The sequence below is a fragment of the Papio anubis genome, chromosome 11 (genome assembly GCF_008728515.1).
Source record: "Papio anubis isolate 15944 chromosome 11, Panubis1.0, whole genome shotgun sequence".
NCBI lineage: Eukaryota > Metazoa > Chordata > Mammalia > Primates > Cercopithecidae > Papio > Papio anubis.
Window position 1 is genome coordinate 93,476,052 of NC_044986.1, and position 21,540 is coordinate 93,497,591.

Genomic DNA, 21,540 nt, shown 5'->3' on the forward strand with positions numbered 1-21,540 from the left:
AAATTCAAAGAAAGCGCCCCTACAGTCATGGCTGCCGCCGTTGCTGCTGCTGGTGCCCGGGAACCCCAGTCCCTGGAAGAATTGCTCCTGAAAGGCGACGCGGAGAAGCCTGAGGAGGAGCTGGAGGAGGACGATGATGAGGACCTAGATGAGACCCTGTCGGAGAGACTATGGGGCCTGACGGAGATGTTTCCTGAGAGGGTCCGGTCCGCGGCCGGAGCCACTTTTGATCTTTCCCTCTTTGTGGCTCAAAAAATGTACAGGTTTTCCAGGGCAGCCTTGTGGATTGGGACCACTTCCTTTATGATCCTGGTTCTTCTCATTGTCTTTGAGACTGAGAAGTTGCAAATGGAGCAACAGCAGCAACTGCAGCAGCGGCAGATACTTCTAGGGCCTCACACAGGGCTCTCAGGAGGAATGCCAGGGGCTCTACCCTCACTTCCTGGAAAGATCTAGGTTGTTACTGCTGTTTGAGCTGTCTCGGTGGGATAAGTTTGAAATTCAAGTGTTTGAACTGCTGATTATTTGGATTTTTTTTTTTTAACTTTGGCACATTGATCTATCAAAACCTGGTGGGGAGAATTCTCCCCACATTGTCTCATGAAAAGACTCAACTTGCAACTGTGCCCTCCACATTATCCTTACTTCCGTCTTCACTCTGATACCAGAGTGCAGCCATGCAGATGGTTATTCCAGCTCTGGCCACTCCACTCCTTTCACCAAATTGCTCCTAACTGGAAGATGTCACTTTCCCCTTGTGGGCAGGGACTGATGCCAGTGGGAGGGATGTGCCCCTGACCATTAACGACTGCCTTTTATATTTTTTAATTTTTTTTTTAAAGAATGGAGCTGTTGGGGAGGGACATGCATGCAATGTGAAAGACAAAATGCATTACACCTGTAGTGTAAAGTGGCCACTATGAATCGCTATGTATGAGAGGAGGGAGGCTGGCTGCAGCTTCAGCCACAGAATGGGGACTGGAAGACAGATCAGGAGTTCATTTCCCCTGCACAGTTTGGTTGTTAGACCTGTGTGTGTGTTTAAAAAAACAGAAGTCAGTGCTCACTTTTTGTATTTAAATATTAAAAATGATTCCAACTGAAAAAACATTCAAAGAAAGCTTAACAGCAGATTTAAACAGGAAAAAAAATCAGTGAACTCAAAGACAGAACATATGAAATTATACAATTAGAGGAGCAAAAAGAAAAGTGAATAAAAAACAATGGAGAAGGCCTATCAGAACTATGAGACAACATCAAATAAGCTAACCTCAGCATAATAGGAGTTGCTAAATGACAGAAGAGAGAAAAAGGCCTAGCAATCATATTTAAGGAAATAATGACTGAAATTATCGCAAACATGGAGACAGAAAACAGCATCCAGGTATAGGAAGCTCAGGTCACCAGTCAAATTCAAGCCAAAATGTCATCATCAAGCCACATCATAATCCAATTAACAAGTTAAGGACAGAATATTAAAAGTAGCAAGAGAAAAGAAACATATCAAAATTAATGACGTCTTAATACAACTTTCAGTTGATTTCTCAGCAGAAACCCTGGAGATCGGGAGAAGATGGGATAATGAGATTGACACTGTGAACTTTTTTTTCAAGAAGTGATGCCGAACATGAACAGGAAAACCAAAGGAATCTATGGACCCTTTGAAGGAAACAAAAGGCTGCAGCCTACACTGTGAGTCAGGTGAAGGGCTCCAAGTCCCCAGAATGTAAGAGGTGGGAAGTTTGCCTCTGGCATACACACCCCCATCAGGGATCCTCAAAGTTCACATCACCAGGGAAGGCCCTAATCTCACCCAGTGCAGGAACTGACTTGGGGAGGGTAATGGAATATAAAAGTAGGAGCAGCAGTGGGAAGATCCTTGCATGCACTCCCAGATTCCAGTGCAGACCAAGGGCAGCCATTCCTTACTGATCTTAACAGGGGACCCTGCAGAGGATAGCCAAAAAGTTCAGGTGTTGGTCACAGGTTGAAAGAAGCTCCCAACAGGGTTTCACAATATAAGACAAACTCTCTTGGCTAGGGCCATGGTTGGGGAGAGTGAAAAGCAGACTTTGAGTACAGGAGTCCTGAGTGTAGTAGCTGTGGATGCAGGAGCTGGGTGTCTGGCTTTGCTGTGAACAGGGAGGAGTGTGGCCTGTAAGCCATGGTTGCGATTTCCCTGGGGAAAGCTTATGACTCCCAGTAGCTGTGAGTTCTGATTATAGACTGACTGGAACTCAGCTTTCTGCTGCCAGTGGAACACTGTGGGAGTGGATCTGCCTCACCAAATGAGTGGGAACTATGTGGGGCTTACCACTGCCTGCTACTCCCCACTCCCTACACAAACTCTTCTACATAGCAGAGGCAGCAATGCTCCCCTATGGCACATACAACCCAGTGGCCTGAGACCCACTCCCATCCCCCAACACCCACTGGGGTTGCTGTTTGCCCTGCACAGGGAGACTCAGAGTACAAACCCAGCAGACCCAGTTTCCACCTGGCTTTGCCCTGTCACCTACCCTGGCTTAACACAAAGGATAGAATCTCTTGAAGCCTACATGGCCCTGCCCATTGCCCTATGAAACCAGAGTACCTCACCCTGGACAACATAAGGCAAACAGAAATCCCACTGCTATTCCCACAGTTGGAAGCATCGCCATCTGGCTGGAGGCCAACCAACACAATCCACTACAGTATCTCCTGGTAGAATAGCACTACACCCAGGAAGGAGAAAATAGCTGCATGATCTCAGCTATCACTACTGCCTGCACCGCTCTGCTACCAGGAGGGCCTTATTCTGTCTGTGGGACCAGTTCATTACTACTCTTAACTGGTGTTCAAAAAAGCCAACACACTGAGGCTACCAATAACCAAGAACTTTCACAGAGTCTATGTCACTCTCCTGCCATCCCCATTAAAGCTGGTGCTGGTATCCACTGCTGGAAAACTTGAGGACAGGTCACATCACCTTGCAGACATGCCCCAACAGCACCCTGGAATGTGGCAACTTCACTGGGCAGTTAGAAAGAATTCTAAAAGCAGTAAGACAAAAGCATCAGGTAACCTAAAAAGAAAAAAACTATCAGACTAACAGCAGATTTCTCAGCAGTAACCATATAAGTCATATTAGATTGGGGAACACTCTTCAGCCTCCTTAAACAGAAAAAACTGTCAGCCAAGAATATCGTATCCTGCAAAAGTAAGTTTCAACCTCCTTAAACAGAATAACTGTCAGCCAAGAATTTTGTATCCTGCAAAACTAAGTTTTACAAATAAAGAAGAAATAAAGTCATTTTCAGACAAATGCTGAGGAAATTTGTCACTACCAAAGCAGCACTACAACAAATACTAAAAGAATTCTAAACCTTGAAACTAAAGCCCAATATGCACCAAAATATAATTTCTTGAAAGCTTAAAACTCACAGGGCCTATAAAATAAAAACACAGTTAAAAAAATTAGGTAACAATTAACATGATGAAGAAAACAGTACCTCACATCTTAATATTAACATTGAATGTAAATGGCCTAAATGATCCACTTAAAATATTCACAATGGCAGAATGGATAAAAAAAATCACAATCCAAATCTCTGCTGTATTCAATAGACTCACCTAACACAGAAGGATTCATATAAACTCAAGGAAAAGGGATTAAAAAGGTGTTGCACACAACTGGAAACCAAAAGTGAGCAAGAGTAGCTATTCTTATATCAGACAAAATACTTCAAAGCAACAACCGTAAAAAGAAAAAAGACAATGATGGTCACTATATAATGATAAAAAGATCAATTCAACAAGCAGATATTACAATCCTAAATTTATATGTACCAAACACTGGAGCTCGTAGAGTCATAAAACTATTACTACTACACGTAAGAAATAAGATAGCAAAACAATAACAGTGGGACTTCAATAGACCACTGATAATACTCAAAAGATTTTGAGACAAAAAGTTAACAGAGAAACAATAGACTTAAATGACATGCTAGAACAAATAAACTTAATGGGTGTCTATAGTAAATTCTACCCAAGATCTTCAGAATACACATTCTTCTCATCAGCACATGGAACATTCTCCAAGACAGACCATATAATAGGCCACAAAACAAATCTTGATAAATTTTATAAAATAAAAATCTTATCAAGTATCTTCTCAGACCAAAAAGAATAAAACTAGAAATCAATTCCAAGAGGAATTCTTGAAACTATACAAATACATGGAAATTAAACAACATGCTCCTGAATGATATTTGGGTCAATAATGAAATTAAGATGGAAATTTAAAAATTGTCTGAAACAAGTGAAAATGGAGATACAATATACCAAAACCTCTTGAATACAGCAAAAACAGTGCTAAGACAGAAGTTTTTAACGTTAAATACCTACATCAAATAAAAATAAATATCACAAGTTAACAACCCAACTTTGCTCCTGAAGGATGTAGAAACACAAGAACAAACCAAACCTAAAACTAGCAGAAGGAAAAAAAATAACAAAGATAAGAGCAGGACTAAATGAACTGAGACTTAAAAATAATACAATGTAAATTAGTTCAACCAGTCTGGAAGACAGGGTGGTGATTCCTCAAGGATCTAGAACCAGAAATACCATTTGATCCAGCAATCCCATTACTGGGTACATAGCCAAAGGATTATAAATCATTCTACTGTAAAGACACATGCACATGTATGTTTACTGCAGCACTGTTCACAATAGCAAAGACTAGGAACAAACCCAAATGCCCATCAATGATAGACCGGATAAAATAAAATGTGGCACATATATACCATGGAATACTATGCAGCCATAAAAAGGATGAGTTCATGTCCTTTGCAGGTACATGGATGAAGCTGGAAACCATTATTCTCAGCAAACTAACATAGGAGCAGAAAACCAAACACTGCATGTTCTTATCATAAGTGGGAGTTGAACAATGAGAAAACATGGACACAGGGAGGGGAACATCACACACTGGGACCTGCTGAGGACTGGGGGGCTCAGGGAGGGAAATCATTAGGGAAATAGTAATGTAGATGACGGGTTGATGGGTGTAGCAAACCACCATGGCACATGTATACCTGTGTAACAAACCTGCACATTCTGCACATGTATCCCAGAACTTGAAGTATAATTTTAAAAAGAAATAATAATAATACAATGGATCAACAAAATGAAAACTCGGTTCCCTGAAAAGAGTTTTAAAAATTGATATATCACTATCTAGATTAACCAAGAAAAAAAATCCAAGTAAATATAATCAGATATGAAAAAGGAGACATAAGAACTGATACCACAGAAATTTAAAAAGATTATCAGAGTACATGAATAACTATACACTCAAAAAAAGAAAAACCTAGAGGAAATGGATAAATTTCTGGAAACATACAACTTTCCATGATTGAACCAGGAAGAAACAGAAATCCTGAACAGACCAATAAGGAGTAGTAAGATTGAACTAATAATAAAAATCTCCCAATTAAAAAAAAAAAAAAAAACCACAGAACTAGATGGATTGACAGCCAAATTCTACCAAATGTGCAAAGAGGAACTGGTACCAACCCTGTTGAAACCGTTCCAAAAATTATAAAAAAGAGAGAATCCTCTATAATTCATTCTATGAAGCCACCCTAATACCAAAGCTGAACAGGGACACACAAAAAACTACAGACCCAAATCCCTGCTGATTATAGTTGAAAAAATCTTCAACAAAATGCTAGCAAACCAAATGCAATAGCACATCAAAATATAATATACCATGATTAAGTGGGGTTTATTCCAGGGATTCAAGGACGGCTCAATATATGAAAATAAATAAATGTGACTCAACACATAAACAGAATTAAAAATAAAGCCCTTTTGATAATCTCAACATACGCAAAAATGGTATTTGATAAAGTTCAGCATTTCTTCAGGATAAAAATCTTCAATCAACTAGGTATAGAAGAAACATACCTCAAAATAATAAAGGCCAGATATGACAAACCCACAGCCAACATCATACTGAACATAGAAAAGTTAAAAGCAGTCTTCTAAGAAGTGGAACAAGGATGCCCACTTTCACCACTCCTATTCAACATAATACTGGAAGTCCTACGCAGAGCAGTCAGGCAAGAGAAAAAAATAAAAGACATCAAAATAGGAAAACAGGAAGTCAAATGATCTTTGTTCACTGATAATATGATCTAATATCTAGAAAAACCTAAAGACTTCTCCAAAACTCTTAGATTTCATAAACAAATTCAGTAAAGTTTCAGGATAAAAAACCAATGCACAAAAATTACTGGCATTTCTGTATACCTTAACAAGCTGAGAATCAAATCAAGAAGGCAATCCCATTTACAATAGCTACAAATAAAATACTTAGGAATATATTTAACCAAGGAGGAGAAAGATCTCTACAAGGAAAAATACAGAATACTGATGAAAGAAAGGAATTAATGTTATTTAAATAGCTATACTTGTAATGTTAAATATAAGTATTAAATACATACTTGTAATATTTAAATAATGTTATTTAAATAGCCATACAATCTTGTAAGCATACTGCATTCTTTTCAATTTTTTTTCTTCTCTGTATTTTCAAAAGCCTGTCTTTGAGTCAGTAATCCTTTCTTCTACTTGATCACTTCTGCTGTTAAGATAAACTCTAATGCATTTTTGTATATGTCCATTGAATTTCTCAGCTCCAGAATTTCTGGGTGTTTCTAAAGTTATTACTTCAAACTCTTTGTTAAATTTCTCTGATAAATTTCTGTGTTCCTTCTCTATGTTATCTTGAAGATCATTCAGCTTCCTCAAAACAGCCATTTTAAATTCTCTAAAAGGTCACATATCTCTGTTTTGCCAGAACTGGTTACTGATGCCTTATTCAATCAGTTTGGGGAGGTTATATTTTCCTATATATTCTTGATGCCTGTGGACATTTGTTAATGTCTGGGCATTGCAAAGTTTAGGTATTTATGCTAGTTTTTGCAGTCTGGACTTGCTTGTACCCATCCTTCTTCAGACGGCTGACTTTTTGGTTCTATGAAGGTGCTCTCTTGTATGGATAGTTGTTCAATTTGATATTCCTGCAGGGAGAAGACGAGGATGACTGCTGGAGCATTCTATTCAGCCATCTTGCTCTGCCTCCACTTCACAAATAAATTTGTAAAGGAATAGATAGTTGTTCTATTTTGGTTTTTAAATTTCTTCTAAAAGAAGCCAAGGCAGAAAATACAATCAATAGTTTAGAAAAACACATTTTATACCACTTGGCTCCCTGAAATATATCTCATTTGGACAAAGAATCACATTTAACATGACCAGTGTATAAATATTAGGTAAAAAGCAAAATATAGTATGAACATATCATATCTCTTACAACCCCCAGAACAGTGGCTGAACAAAAATTTAATGGAAAAGTAATATGGTTTGCATATGTCTCCCCTCCAAATCTCATGTTGACACTTGATCACCAATGTTGGATATGTGCCCAGTGGGAGGTGTTTTGGCTATGGGATAAAATTTGTCATGAATGGCTTGGTGTCCTCTCCACAGTAATGAGTGAGTTGTTACTCTATTAGTATTAGTTCATGCAAGATCTGGTTGTTGAAAAGAGCCTGGCAGGATTAGAGCAAGATGGCTGATGGAAGTCTACACTATTGATCCCCCTTACAGAAACATCAAATTTTAACAACTAACAACACAAAAAAGCACCATCACAAGAACCAAAAATCAAGAGAGTATTCATAGTACCTGGTTTTAACCTCATATTGCTGAAAGGGGTACTGAAGAGAGTAGGCTGGGAGAGAGGAGGTAATGTAGCAGAAGTGGAGACCATGGGTATTTGGCTACATCATATATTTTACTTGTGTCTTCAGAGCCTGCTTGAGCATTGTCTCATGTACACCACTTCTATTTGATGATGGAGTACTACCTGCATGCCAAACTATTTGGGTGGGCAGCTCAGATTGCTTGGCAACTTGGTGGTCCATGGTTAAGTGTTCAGTTTCTACTAACACCCAATAGCAGGCAAAGAACTGTTACACAAAAAGGATAATTATTTGCAGAGAATGAGATGGCTTTGCTCCAAGGGGCCTGCACTGTTATTCACCTATAGGAACTTGCCAAGGGCTCCAAAGAGCATCCCTATCTGCTGCTGTCACTTCCAGCACCACTGGATCTGTAGGATCATGTTTTCCAAGTGGAAGAGCACCCTGTACCTGTTACAGAACCTTCTCTTGTTCTTGGTCCCACTCAAAACTAACAGATTTCCAGGTCACTCAGTAAGTGAGCCACAGTAGCACGCCCAAATAAGGAATATGTTGCCTTAATATACAGAGAGGTCAAATAGGCATTATACCTGTTTTTTGGTAGGAGAGGCCAGATGCAACAATTTTTCCTTATTTCAGAAGGAATATCTTGACATGTCCCATTCCACTAGACTTCTAAAAATTTCATGATGTAGAAGGCCCCTAAATTTTTTGAATTCACGTCCCACCTCCTGACATGCAAATATCTTACTAATATATCTAGACTACTTTTTACCCAAGAGGTCCAGTCAGCATATCATCAATGTAACAAACACGTATGATATCTTGCAGAAAGGCTTTCAAGTTCCTGGCAAACTAAATTATGATATAGAGTGGGAGAACTAATTTACCCTCAAGGTAGGACAGTCAAGATGCATTGTTAGACTTTCCAGCTAAAAGAAAACTGCTTCTTCACTATAGGAAAGCAGAAAATAAAGCAATTTTCCAGATCAGTATTTGCATACCAATTACCAGGGGATATGTTAATTTGCTCAAGCAATGAAATCATTATTTAGTACAGTATCTATAATTAGAATCACTGTCTATTTAAATTTATGATAATCCACTGTTATTCCTTGAGATCCATCTGTTTTCTGAACAGGCCAAATAGGTGAGTTGAAGGGTGTGGTTGAAATCACAACCCCTTCATTTCTCAAGTCCTTGATGAAGTCACTAATCTTCCAGATCTCTCTGGGAATGTAATATTGCTTTTGGTTTACAATTTTCCTAGGTAGAAGCAGTTCTAGTAGCTTCTAATTGGCCTCTTCTACCATAATGGTCCTTACTCCACAGGTCAGGAAACCAATGTGAAAATTCTGCAAATTGATGAGTATATTTATTCAATTATACATTCACGAACTGGGGAAATGACAAGAGGATGAGTTCAGCTCCCACTGGATCCATTGTGAGACAGATCTGTGCTAAAATTCCATTGATCACTTGCCCTCCATAGCTTCCTTTCCAGTGGACCATCATGACATTTTTGACCTTTTGGAATTAGTGTCAGTTCAGAGGCACTGTCCATTAATCCTTTAAAAATCTTATTTTCTTTTATATGTTGCATAGTAGCCCAGCAAAAAGGCCATAGGTCCCTTTGAGGAAGGCTGGGAGAAAAATTAAAGGTATGAATTTTTGGCAGTATACTGGGTCCTTCCTCAAGGGTACCCTTCCTTCAAGGGGTCCTGAGTCTGTAAACTTGATCAAGTCTGGGAATTGAGAGGCCATGACTGTGTTTTTATTATTTAAATTAGACTTTTGTCCACTTGATCTAGAACTCTTATGCTTATACAGATTAAGAAGGAATTTAGCAGATTGACCATTTATGTCACTTCAGTAAACACAATGATCAACTAGCCAATGCCATAGATAACTCAAGCCAGACTATTCTGATTTCTACTTTGACTCTGATTTCCATTGTGGTAACTGTTGTAACACTGTTGTTTCAGATGTTTAAACACCACTACTTGGCCTCTGAGACCCAGTTATTCCTATTGCATCTAGGATTCCCAATTCAGTAGCAGCAACATCCAGTGTGATTTCTGACCAATAGAGAAGAGCAACCACAGGGCTGTTTGAGAATGCTTGGGCTGTCTTCACATTTCTCACAGTTGTGGTGAAAGGTATGTCCTCTGGACCCTCCTAAGATGGGTTAGCAAATTTTTTTTTTTTTGAGGATATTGTCCAAATATTAAATTTATATTTAATTAAATTATTCGGTTTATTTTAATTACATTATTTGATTATTATTTTTTTTTATTTTTATTTTTATTTATTTATTTAATTTTTATTATTATACTTTAAGTTCTAGGGTACATGTGCATAACGTGCAGGTTTGTTACATATGTATACTTGTGCCATGTTGCTGTCAACTCGTCAGCACCCATCAACTCGTCATTTACATCAGGTATAACTCCCAATGCAATCCCTCCACCTTCCCCCCTCCCCATGATAGGCCCCGGTGTGTGATGTTCCCCTTCCTGAGTCCAAGTGATCTCATTGTTCAGTTCCCACCTATGAGTGAGAACATGAGGTGTTTGCTTTTCTGTTCTTGTGATAGTTTGCTAAGAATGATGGTTTCCAGCTGCATCCATGTCCCTACAAAGGACACGAACTCATCCTTTTTTATAGCTGCATCATAGTCCATGGTGTATATGTGCCACATTTTCTTAATCCAGTCTGTCACTGATGGACATTTGGGTTGATTCCAAGTCTTTGCTATTGTGAATAGTGCCGCAATAAACATACGTGTGCATGTGTCTTTATAGCAGCATGATTTATAATCGTTTGGGTATATACCCAGTAATGGGATGGCTGGGTCATATGGTACATCTAGTTCTAGATCCTTGAGGAATCACCATACTGTTTTCCATAATGGTTGAACTAGTTTACAATCCCACCAACAGTGTAAAAGTGTTCCTATTTCTCCACATCCTCTCCAGCACCTGTTGTTTCCTGACTTTTTAATGATCGCCATTCTAACTGGTGTGAGATGGTATCTCATTGTGGTTTTGATTTGCATTTCTCTGATGGCCAGTGATGATGAGCATTTTTTCATGTGTCTGTTGGCTGTATGAATGTCTTCTTTTGAGAAATGTCTGTTCATATCCTTTGCCCACTTTTTGATGGGGTTGTTTGTTTTTTTCTTGTAAATTTGTTTGAGTGTTTTGTAGGTTCTGGATATTAGCCCTTTGTCAGATGAGTAGATTGCAAAAATTTTTTCCCATTCTGTAGGTTGCCTGTTCACTCTGATGGTAGTTTCTTTTGCTGTGCAGAAGCTCTTTAGTTTAATGAGATCCCATTTGTCAATTTTGGCTTTTGCTGCCGTTGCTTTTGGTGTTTTAGACATGAAGTCTTTGCCCATGCCTATGTCCTGAATGGTACTACCTAGGTTTTCCTCTAGGGTTTTTATGGTATTAGGTCTAACATTTAAGTCTCTAATCCATCTTGAATTAATTTTCGTATAAGGAGTAAGGGAAGGATCCAGTTTCAGCTCTCTACTTATGGCTAGCCAATTTTCCCAGCACCATTTATTAAATAGGGAATCCTTTCCCCATTTCTTGTTTCTCTCAGGTTTGTCAAAGATCAGATGGCTGTAGATGTGTGGTATTATTTCTGAGGACTCTGTTCTGTTCCATTGGTCTAGATCTCTGTTTTGGTACCAGTACCATGCTGTTTTGGTTACTGTAGCCTTGTAGTATAGTTTGAAGTCAGGTAGTGTGATGCCTCCAGCTTTGTTCTTTCGACTTAGGATTGTCTTGGAGATGCGGGCTCTTTTTTGGTTCCATATGAACTTTAAAGCAGTTTTTTCCAATTTTGTGAAGAAACTCATTGGTAGCTTGATGGGGATGGCATTGAATCTATAAATAACCTTGGGCAGTATGGCCATTTTCACAATATTGATTCTTCCTATCCATGAGCATGGAATGTTCTTCCATTTGTTTGTGTCCTCTTTTATTTCACTGAGCAGTGGTTTGTAGTTCTCCTTGAAGAGGTCCTTTACATCCCTTGTCAGTTGGATTCCTAGGTATTTTATTCTCTTTGGGTTAGCAGATCTTAAATGATAAATCCACAATAACATTCCAATTTTCCTAGGCCTTTGAATCCCTTCCTTTTCAGTAAACCAAGGCAATTCTGCATTTCAGCTTCACTTAGTATAGGCCACCTTTTGGTCCATGTTTCAGCCAACCAAACTGACTGTTACAGTCCTTTGTAACCTCCATGCTGCAACATTAAACCAACAATCTCTGCTTAGTGATAAATAAATTATACCATATCAATAAATTTGGTGTGATCTAACTTTGTTCTTTTCATCTTCATCCTATACATGCAATATTGATTCCCAAACATATTCCCCTGATTTCTGTCTAAACAAATTAGAAAAATTATGTAGTTCTTTTGGAATGCAGTGCACCTTCTCATGAGTCAAACTTTGTACTTAATCTTTAGGGGGTTGGTAGGACTTGAGTCTAATTATAGGTCTACAGGCAAAAAAGGGTGGTGGGGTTGAGTCTTGAGGAGAATCAGAAGTGTTTTGCAAAGTAAGTATCTCAAGGGAGGCAATTATAGTTTCTTCGGACAAAGCAGGATTAATCTCTTCCAATAGGAATGAAGGAATGAAAAGGCTGCTTCAGCTTTTTTGTTTTGTTTTGTTTTCTTTTCTTTTTTAGAGACGAAGTCTCGCTCTGTTGCCCAGGCTGGAGTGAAGTGGCGCCATCTCGGCTCACTGCAAGCTCCGCCTCCCGGGTTCCCGCCATTCTCCTGCCTCAGCCTCCCGAGTAGCTGGGACTACAGGCGCTGGTCACCACGCCCGGCTAATTTTTTGTGTTTTTAGTAGAGACGGGGTTTCACCGTGTTAGCCAGGATGGTCTCAATCTCCTGATCTTGCGATTCGCCCGCCTCGGCCTCCCAAAGTGTTGGGATTACAGGCGTGAGCAGCAACCGCGCCCAGCCCTGTTTTTTTATTGTATATATTTATGGGGTATGAGTGGTGTTTTGATACATGTATATATTGCAGAATGATTAAATCAAGTTAATTATCACCTCACATACCAATTTTTGTAGTAAGAATAAAGTCTACTCTCTTAGCAATTTTCAAGTATACAGAATATTTTATTAACTATAATGACCATGCTATACAGTAGCTCTCCAGAAATTAATACTCCTATCTGAAATTTTGTGCCCTTTTGTAACATCTCCCCATTTCTCCCCCTTCCCCCAGCCTCAGGTAACCACCATTCCACCTTCTACTTCCATGAGTATGACTTTTTAGATTCAACATATATGTGAGATCGTGCAGTATTTTTCTTTATGTGCCTGGCTTATTTCACTTAGCATGTCTTCCAGGTTCATCCATGTTGTTGAGAATGGTAGTATCTCATTTTTAAAAGGAAGAATAATATTCCATTGTATGAGAACACCACAATTTCTTTACCAATACATCCACTGACAAACACGTTGTTTTCATATCTTGGGGTTATTGTGAGTACTGTTGCATGGACACAGGGATGCAAATATCTTTACTAGGTATTTATTTCATTTCCTTTGGGTATGTACCCAGAAGGGGAATTGCTGGGTTATATGGTAATCCTATTTTTAATTTTTTAAAGAAACTCCCTATTGTTTTTCACCACCTGTACAGTATATAAGGATTCTGTTTCTCCATAACCTCACCAACATGTTATATTTTTGGTAACAGCCATTCTAATAGGTGTGTGATGATAACTCATGGTTTTTATTTGCATTTCCCTGATGATTAGTGATGTTGAGCATCTTTTCATATGCCTGTTGACCATTTGTATGTCTTATTTCAAAAAGTGTCTATTTAGGTTCTTTTCCCATTTTTATCAGACTATTATTGTTATTTTGCTGTTGAGTGTGTGAGTTCCTTACATATTTTGAATATCAACTGCTTATCTAACAATATATGATTCACAAATGTTTTTTCTCTGAATCTGTTGCTGTCTTTTCATTTTCTGCATTGTTTCCTTTGTCCAGAAAAGTTTTAGTTTCATTATACTGCCACTTGTATACTTTTGCTTTTGTGTCTCAGGCTCTTGGTTAGATATCCAAAAATTATTGCCAAGATCAATATCAAGAAGTTTTTCCCTTATGTTTTCTTCAAGGAGTTTTATAGTTAAAGGTGTTATGTTTAGGTCTTCAATCCATTTTTTTGTGTGTGAATGTTATAAAATAAGGTCCAGTTTCATTATTTTGCGTTTGAGTATTCAGATTTCCCAACACTATTTGTTAAAGAGATGGCCATTCTCCCACTGTGTCTTCTTGATGGCCTTGTGAAAATTAGTTGACATATATGGTTGTGTTTATTTCTGGGCCCTCTATTCTCTTCCATCAGTCTATATATCTGTTTTTATACCAGTACCATAGTTGTTTTTTAAAAATATTTTTATATTTTAAAATCGCTCTGTAATACAATTTGAAACCAGAAAGTGTGATGCCTGTAACTTTGTTTTTCTTTTTAAAGACTGTTTTGGCTTTAAAACAATTGTATTACAAAGACATCACAAGAGTGATGTCTGTTGTGATTCTATAGAAGTAATCGAATTTTTGTTTTCTGTTTCTCTAAAAATGTAATTGGAATATTGATAAGCACTGTGTTGAATCTATGTGACTCTGGGTAGTGTGTGTATGTGTGTATATATATATATGTATATATATATATATATATATATATATATATATTTATTGTGTATATACATATATCAGGCAGCTTCTGGAAGAGTGTGCCAACAAACTACTTCCAGGAAGAAACTAGATTCTGGGGACCTATAACTAGCCACGAGAAGTGCTCGCACACTCATTCAAAACTATCTCTTTGCTCTCTCTTCTCTAGGCAAACTCATGACTTCCAAGTTCCCTCCACTCCCTGAAGTAGGTAATTTAAGAGCCAAACCCTCTGGCAGAAACTGTAAATGTTGCAGAACTCTATATGTGGTCCAAACCCTTCATTCCTCTGGAAGTTATGAGTTGTGGATTATTTCCCAATTGTATGACATTGTGCTTAGGATGAAGTTTGTGCATGAGTCTTTGCTTTCCCTACCCATTAGGTGGATATTTTTTCAGTTTCCCAATGTGTAGGAGTCACTCAACCACTTTCTGGCTCTCAGAGAGAATTGATCCATGCAGAAATGTTTATTCTCTGCATCTGTGGGAGGGAGAAAAGTAAGGAACCTCCTATTCCACCATGTTGCTGACATCAGTCTCTAGAAAGCCTGCTTCTAATGGCAAGGAGGACTCAGCAGAGTTTAGAAGTAAACATCCCTAGCTTCATTAGGATCTTCCCATATTTCCTCATTCCAGTTTTTAGGATTTTGTTCTATCCTAATCAATGCTCTCATTTTAACAGAAGATATCCTATAAAATTGGGAATTCAACTTGCATTATAATTCAGTCACTCACAGGATGAGACTCTGGGTATGGTTTTCAGCAATCTGAGCTAGTTTTCAGCAATCTGTAGCTATAGGAGACTAGGGTTTCTTTCAGGTTAGTCATAGAAAGTTGTAGGTCATTATGTGGCTCTTGGGATGGAAATTTGAATTCCAAGCTCATCCTTTTCTTTCCCCACTTTGTCTAACATAGTAAGAGTAACCAGCTAATATCATTATACTCATTACTTTGGCAAAAATATGTTAAGGTATCAAATAAATGGTCACTCAGAAACCTGCTGTTTTTAAGTATTTGATCAGGAGTATCCAGTGGTGGTATTTTGTGTCCTATTACCATATGATGCCACGGTATCAGTGCTCTCTTTACTACTGGAGATAGAGTTATTTCTGCATTTAAAACTAATAATATTGGTGAACTAATTCCCAAAACCCCAGAACCAATTCAGAAAATTCATCCTTAAAATTATGTTCCTTTAGAATCATTCCTGGTACCAAAATATGTATTAGTGAGGGTTCTCCAGAAGCAGAAAGGAGAGAGGGAGAAAGAGTGAGAGAAGTTTTAAGGAACTGTCTCATGGGATATTTAGGGCTGGCTGGCAGGCTAGAAACTGTGGCAGGAGTCAACATTTCAGTCTTAAGTCAAAGGCATTGTGGAGGCAGAATTCCTTCTTTGGGGATCTCAGTCTTTTCTCTCAAGACCTTCACCTGACTCAATGAGGTTCACCCACATTATGGAAGGTAAGCTGCTTCCCTCAAAGCCTGGTGATTTAAATGTTAATTATATCTAATACAAACACCCTCACAGTAACATCTAGACTTGTGTTTGACCATGCAACCAGGTACTAGAGTCTAGTCAAGCTGAAATAAAACTACCACAGTTGGCCATCCGCTTGGAAAAGGCCATTCAGGAAAGAGCACTTATTAATCTTATGCATTATACCAGAAACAACTCTGAGAAATTATAAAACCATCTCTAAGAGGGGGTCTATGCTATGCTACTTACCATGGAGCCTAACACCATTAAAGATGAATGGAGAGGTGTTTTAGAAGCTCAAGCAATAGGGGTACACCAATGGAAGTTCTAGAGACAGTTTAAAGGCAGGCAAGATGTTTATGGGAAATGTGGCTTTTCTGTATCAAGTACCATAGACCCTTTTATTCCTTTATTAGTAGATGCACATGGTCAATATAGGTGAAGAGAACAAAAGAAACAAGGTATGTGGTAGCTGCTGGGTGCCCCAGTGAGAGAGACACTGTGCTTTCTGTATTCCCTCTTCTTTATTATGTTAAGAAGCCAAATAAATGTAATATTAGTTTAAAGTCTGTTTTGTCTAGTGAATTTATTATAGCCTGAAACTGACAATGATTGGGAGTACCATAATCGTTACTTTTAGAAAATAAAATAAAATTACTTCCATTTCTGAATTCATATGTTATATTATTAATGTACTGCCATACCAGTGTTGTTAAATATACTGATTATCACCGTGACTAGCACACAATTTGGGGTCTTTCTCTCATAGTTTAGCTGAAAATAGATGTTGAGGAAGTCAGAATTAAGGTGAAGGAATACTTCTATCTTCTATTTACTTTCAATTTCAATTTGTGTTGTGTGTGCAGGGTGGGGTGATAATCTTTATTTTGAACCTTTCTGAGCCATCTTGTTTTGGGTGTTCATTTCTTAAAAACATTATTACTATACTTTTAATAATGCATGTATTTTTACATTTAGCTTCTCCAAAATTGAAGTACATTACAATAAATGAAAAATAAAGCACTGTTTCACAGTTTGATTGTTAACATTTCTGCTTCCTTATGTTGCCTAAAAAGGACATGTCTCATAATCAGTAACATGATACTAGTTAAACATGATAATTGCATTATGCGTTTTTATATAATTTAAGAATGCTTATATAAAATGTGAATTTAAATCATTCGATATACTTACTGTATGTCTTTCATTAAGCTTTCTTGGTTTTTTGACCCTATGTTTTTGTAGACAATTATATTTTTGATCATTTATATAATGTTGGGCCTTTACATATCATATTTCAGTTTTATGAGTTAATTAGCATTAGATAAGTTGTGAGCATGTTTGAATCTGTTTCTCTGTCAATATTAAGAGTTAGATATTGGAAATAGGATATCCTAGCCCTATGAAAGAAAGCAAAAGTATTTATAACAATCACATACCTTATGAAATACATGTGCTGGATGGATTAAAAACTGCATGTAAAAATAAGCAAATGCTAAAAGAAAACATAGAAAAATATCCATATAACCTTGAAGTTAAAGGGACATTCCTAAGTAAGAACAGAAACATAGAATTGTAAATAAAGTAGAAACATACAAGACCACAATAAATTGAAAAAATATGTGCCAACATATAAAAGATAGAACTATAAAATGATTTTAAAAGTATGTGCTATCTGACTTATTTTGTTAATATATAAAAGCACCTAGAATGTTTTAAAAAAGCAGACAACCTAATAAAAAATGGGCAAAGGGTACAACATAACAGAAAAGGAAATGAAAAGAGGTAAGGAATAAAAGATGTTCTGCCTAACTAGTAGTCATGAAAATGCAAGAAAAAAAGAGAAAGATGATTTTCACCCATGACTAAACATGCTATTAACTGATACAGAAAGCATGAAAAAAGCAAATAATGATGGCTGAACACATATATTCAAACTTATTAACACTTTAACATTTTTGTTATTTTGATTAGTTTGGAGTGAGAAAGCAATTTAAGAGTATAAATGGAAGTAAAATATTTCTAAGGTTCTTCTATTTGTAATGGAGCTAAAGATACTGATTAGCTTTAGACATACCAAAAATTATGTGTAAGACTAAATACATTTGTTAAGACAAAAAATTGAGGACAAACGAATAATGGAATGTAAAGTTTCAGTTTGGTAGAGAAGAAAGGAAGGAAACAAAACTTGAAAAATGAAACACTCAAAAAAAACCAAACAAATATATAAATAGATACAAATCAAAAGGTTTGCAGGAAACATTGTATAATTTATCTGGCAGGGAAATCCAATTCTACCAATAACAACATTTATTATATACTATTTAAGTTGAAATAGTATAATAACATTTATTATACTATTAATACTACTAGTAATTATATTACCAATAAAACTATTAGATACTAAGTAATACTAATACTAAAATACTATTAGTATTAAGAACTATTAGTATTACTAAATAGTAAATCTGTTATATACTTAAAACTACACAAAAACATACCATATATTTCTATGAAATAAAGGATGTACATAGAAATAAGATTTTGCTTAGCTCTGAAAGTAAAAAAGATAACTGAGAATGATGGTAATCAAATAACATGAGGGGAGGGGTCTTTAGCTTTATGTGTAACATTATAATGTTAAGATAAAGGATTGTGAGTTATATAGTATCCACACACTCACAAAAATTGATGATTGATTGATTGATTGATTGATAGATAGATAGATAGATAGACAGACAGACAGACAAAAGCCTAGAAGCCAATATGACAGTTAACAAAGGCCAATTCTGAGTCTGGTTTGTAGGCATATTAGTGACTGTTATTTTCTTCTTTGTGCTTTTTCATAATGTTCAACCTTGCCACAATAATAAAAGGAAACATATCAAAACAATCAGGTCCAGAGTAAAGGTAAGTTTGGTTTGGAACATGTTGAATCCTAGGAGTCTGTGGATTCCAACACCTAGTGCAGGGGCAGGTATGAGTGTATGTAGGAGGATACCCAGCCAGCATTGCACATCCAGCTGAGATTGACCTAAATGTTTTGTGAATGGATCTAATTTCTATAATTGAGAGGGTCTGGGTTTTTTGCTTTTTTCAAATGTGTTCCTGGAAAAATCTGAGTAAGGCAAGTGTGATGGAAATAAAACAGTCCTGGAGAATTGAAGATGATAGTGAATGAAGAATTAAAGTCACTAAAAACAGTATGGAATGATGTTAATAAATAAGGACTTCAAAGTTTAAAAGCTAAAGCAAGACAAACAATAACCTAGAAAAGAGAAATCTCACATTCAAATATTGGCTACTCTACCTATAAACCATGTGATAATATTGGTCAAATCATTTAACCACAGTATTTTAGAACTGAGAAGTACAAGGTCAAGGAACAGCAGTTTCAAGGTCAGGTGAGGGCCTGTTCCTCATAGATGCTGCATTATCTGTGTCCTTACATACACATATGGAAGAGTGACAAAGATGAATGCTGTGCCCTTACATGGTTGCAAGACAAAAGGGACTAGGACTTCCCTTCTACCTCTTTTAGGAGGGTACTAATCCCATTCATAAGGGTAGAGTCCTTGTGACTTAATCATGTCCCAAAGGCCCCACCTCTTAATACCATCACATTGGGTCTTAGGTTCCAATATATGAATTTTAGGGAAAAACATACATTCAGATCATAGCACTCCACCCCTAGTCCTCCAGAATTCATGTACATCTCACACATAAAGTATGTTCATTGCATCTCAATAGTCCCAATAGTCTTAACTAGTTCTAGCATCAACTCAAAAAGTCTAAAGTCCAGAGTCTCATCTAAATATCATCTAAATCAGACATGGGTGAGAATCAAGATATGATTCTTCCAGAGGCAAATTTCTCTCCATCTGTGAATGTGTGACATCAAACAAGTTATATGTTTCTAAAATACAATGGTGGGATAGACATAGGATAGACATTTTTATTACAAAAGGAAGAAATAGGAAAAAATAAAGGATAATGGATCTTGACCAAATCCAAAACTTAATGGGGCAAACATAAAGTCTTAAGCTTCATAATAATATTATTTGCCTTAAAGTCCTGGCTTCTGGACACACTGGCATGGACGTTGGGCCCCTAAGGCTCTGGGCAGCCCTGCCTCCATGGCTTTGATGGGCTCTGCCCATACAGTAACACTCATGGATTGAGCCTGAGTGCCTGCAACTCTCCCAGTCTAGTATTGCATGCTGGTGGCTCTGCAGTTACGAGGTTGTGGAAGAAGTACTGCCCCAACAGCTCTACTAGGCATTGCCCTAGTGGGGTATCACAGAAGTGGCTCTGTACCAACAGCTCCACTAGGCATTATCATACTGGGGGCACTCTGTGTTGGTTCCACCCCTGTGGTAGTTTTCTATCTGGGTCCTAAGCTTCTTTAAGGCATCTTTTGAAATCTAGGTAGAGGTAGCCATGCCCCCACAGCTCTTGCACTCTCTGCAGAGTTAGTACTACATGGATAGCACCATACAGGTTTATGTCTTGTACATTCTAGAGGGGTGATGTGAGCCACACCTATGCCCTCATGAGCCACAGCTGGGGTGGCTAAGAAGCACTGTGTCTGAAAGTGGGGAACAAAGACTTGAGGTGGCACTGGACAGCAAGCTCCAAGATCCCAAGGGCACCTGAGGCCCCACCTTTGAAATAGTTCTGGGCTTTAGGCCTTGACACTATGGGCCTTGATGGAAGGCGAAGTCCCAATGATTTCGTAAATGCATTCAGAGTTATTCTCCCAATGTCTTGTTGAATACCATCTGTCTTGCTTCTCTCCATACTAATCTCTTCATCAAACAATCACTTGGCCACACTCTTGGTGTTCTCTCCCAAAGAAGCTCTCTCAATTTGACCAGTCTGAAAATTTTCCAAATCTTCACATGCTGTTTCTCTTCTGATTATAAATTCTGTCTTTAATTTATCTTTTAATGCATTTTATTAAACATAGTCAATAGAAGTCATGCTGTACCCTAAAGACTTGGCTTAGAGATTTCTTCCACCAAATATCCTGTTTTATCACTCCTATATTTTTCCTCTCATAAAACACTAGGATGCAAACACAATTCAGTCAAGATCTTTCCCACTTTATAACAAGGATGGCATATCCTACAGTGCCTGATAGCACGTTCCTCATTTCTAAGACCTCATCAGAATGGCCTTCACTGTCCATATTTCTAACATTCCGTTCACAATTACTTAAGTAATCTCTAATAGCTCTATAAAATTCCTAGAAAAGTGTTTCCCAAACTGGTACTCCATGAAATACTAGTATAAGAAAAAGAAAAAGGCAGATTCCTTCACCAAATAAATTTAAGAAATACAGTATAAGAATTAGAATATTAAAAAATATGAGAAGAGTGGTGTTAATAGCTTTACAGCATTCATTAACTCTGTGAAACTCTAATTTTTGGTAAATTGTTTTAAAATATTCATCCTAAAGGAAAATTCAACTATAAAGCCATAAATAGAGCTGAGTCACATTTATAACATATTTTTAAATAATCAAGTGCTCTATGTCTATTATTTTAAAACATATTTATCAACATAATACATACTTCTCAATTTTTGG

The 21,540-nt window shown here is 37.3% G+C and overlaps 1 protein-coding gene, 1 long non-coding RNA gene and 1 pseudogene across 3 annotated transcripts in view; 2 read left to right on the forward strand and 1 right to left on the reverse strand.

Annotated features, from left to right (window-relative positions):
- Window positions 1–21,540, reverse strand: part of CCDC7 (coiled-coil domain containing 7) — a 408,075-nt gene that overhangs the window by 83,475 nt on the left and 303,060 nt on the right. The gene's annotated exons all lie outside the window — the stretch shown is intronic.
- Window positions 1–21,540, forward strand: part of LOC108587568 — a 73,577-nt gene that overhangs the window by 40,145 nt on the left and 11,892 nt on the right. The window contains exon 2 of the long non-coding RNA XR_004177055.1: window positions 9,795–9,913. This is a non-coding gene — a long non-coding RNA (uncharacterized LOC108587568). The remainder of the gene's footprint in view (window positions 1–9,794; window positions 9,914–21,540) is intronic.
- LOC101004708 lies at window positions 13–1,108 on the forward strand (annotated as a pseudogene). The gene has a single exon (XR_651486.2). The product of XR_651486.2 is annotated as a mitochondrial import receptor subunit TOM22 homolog pseudogene (transcript).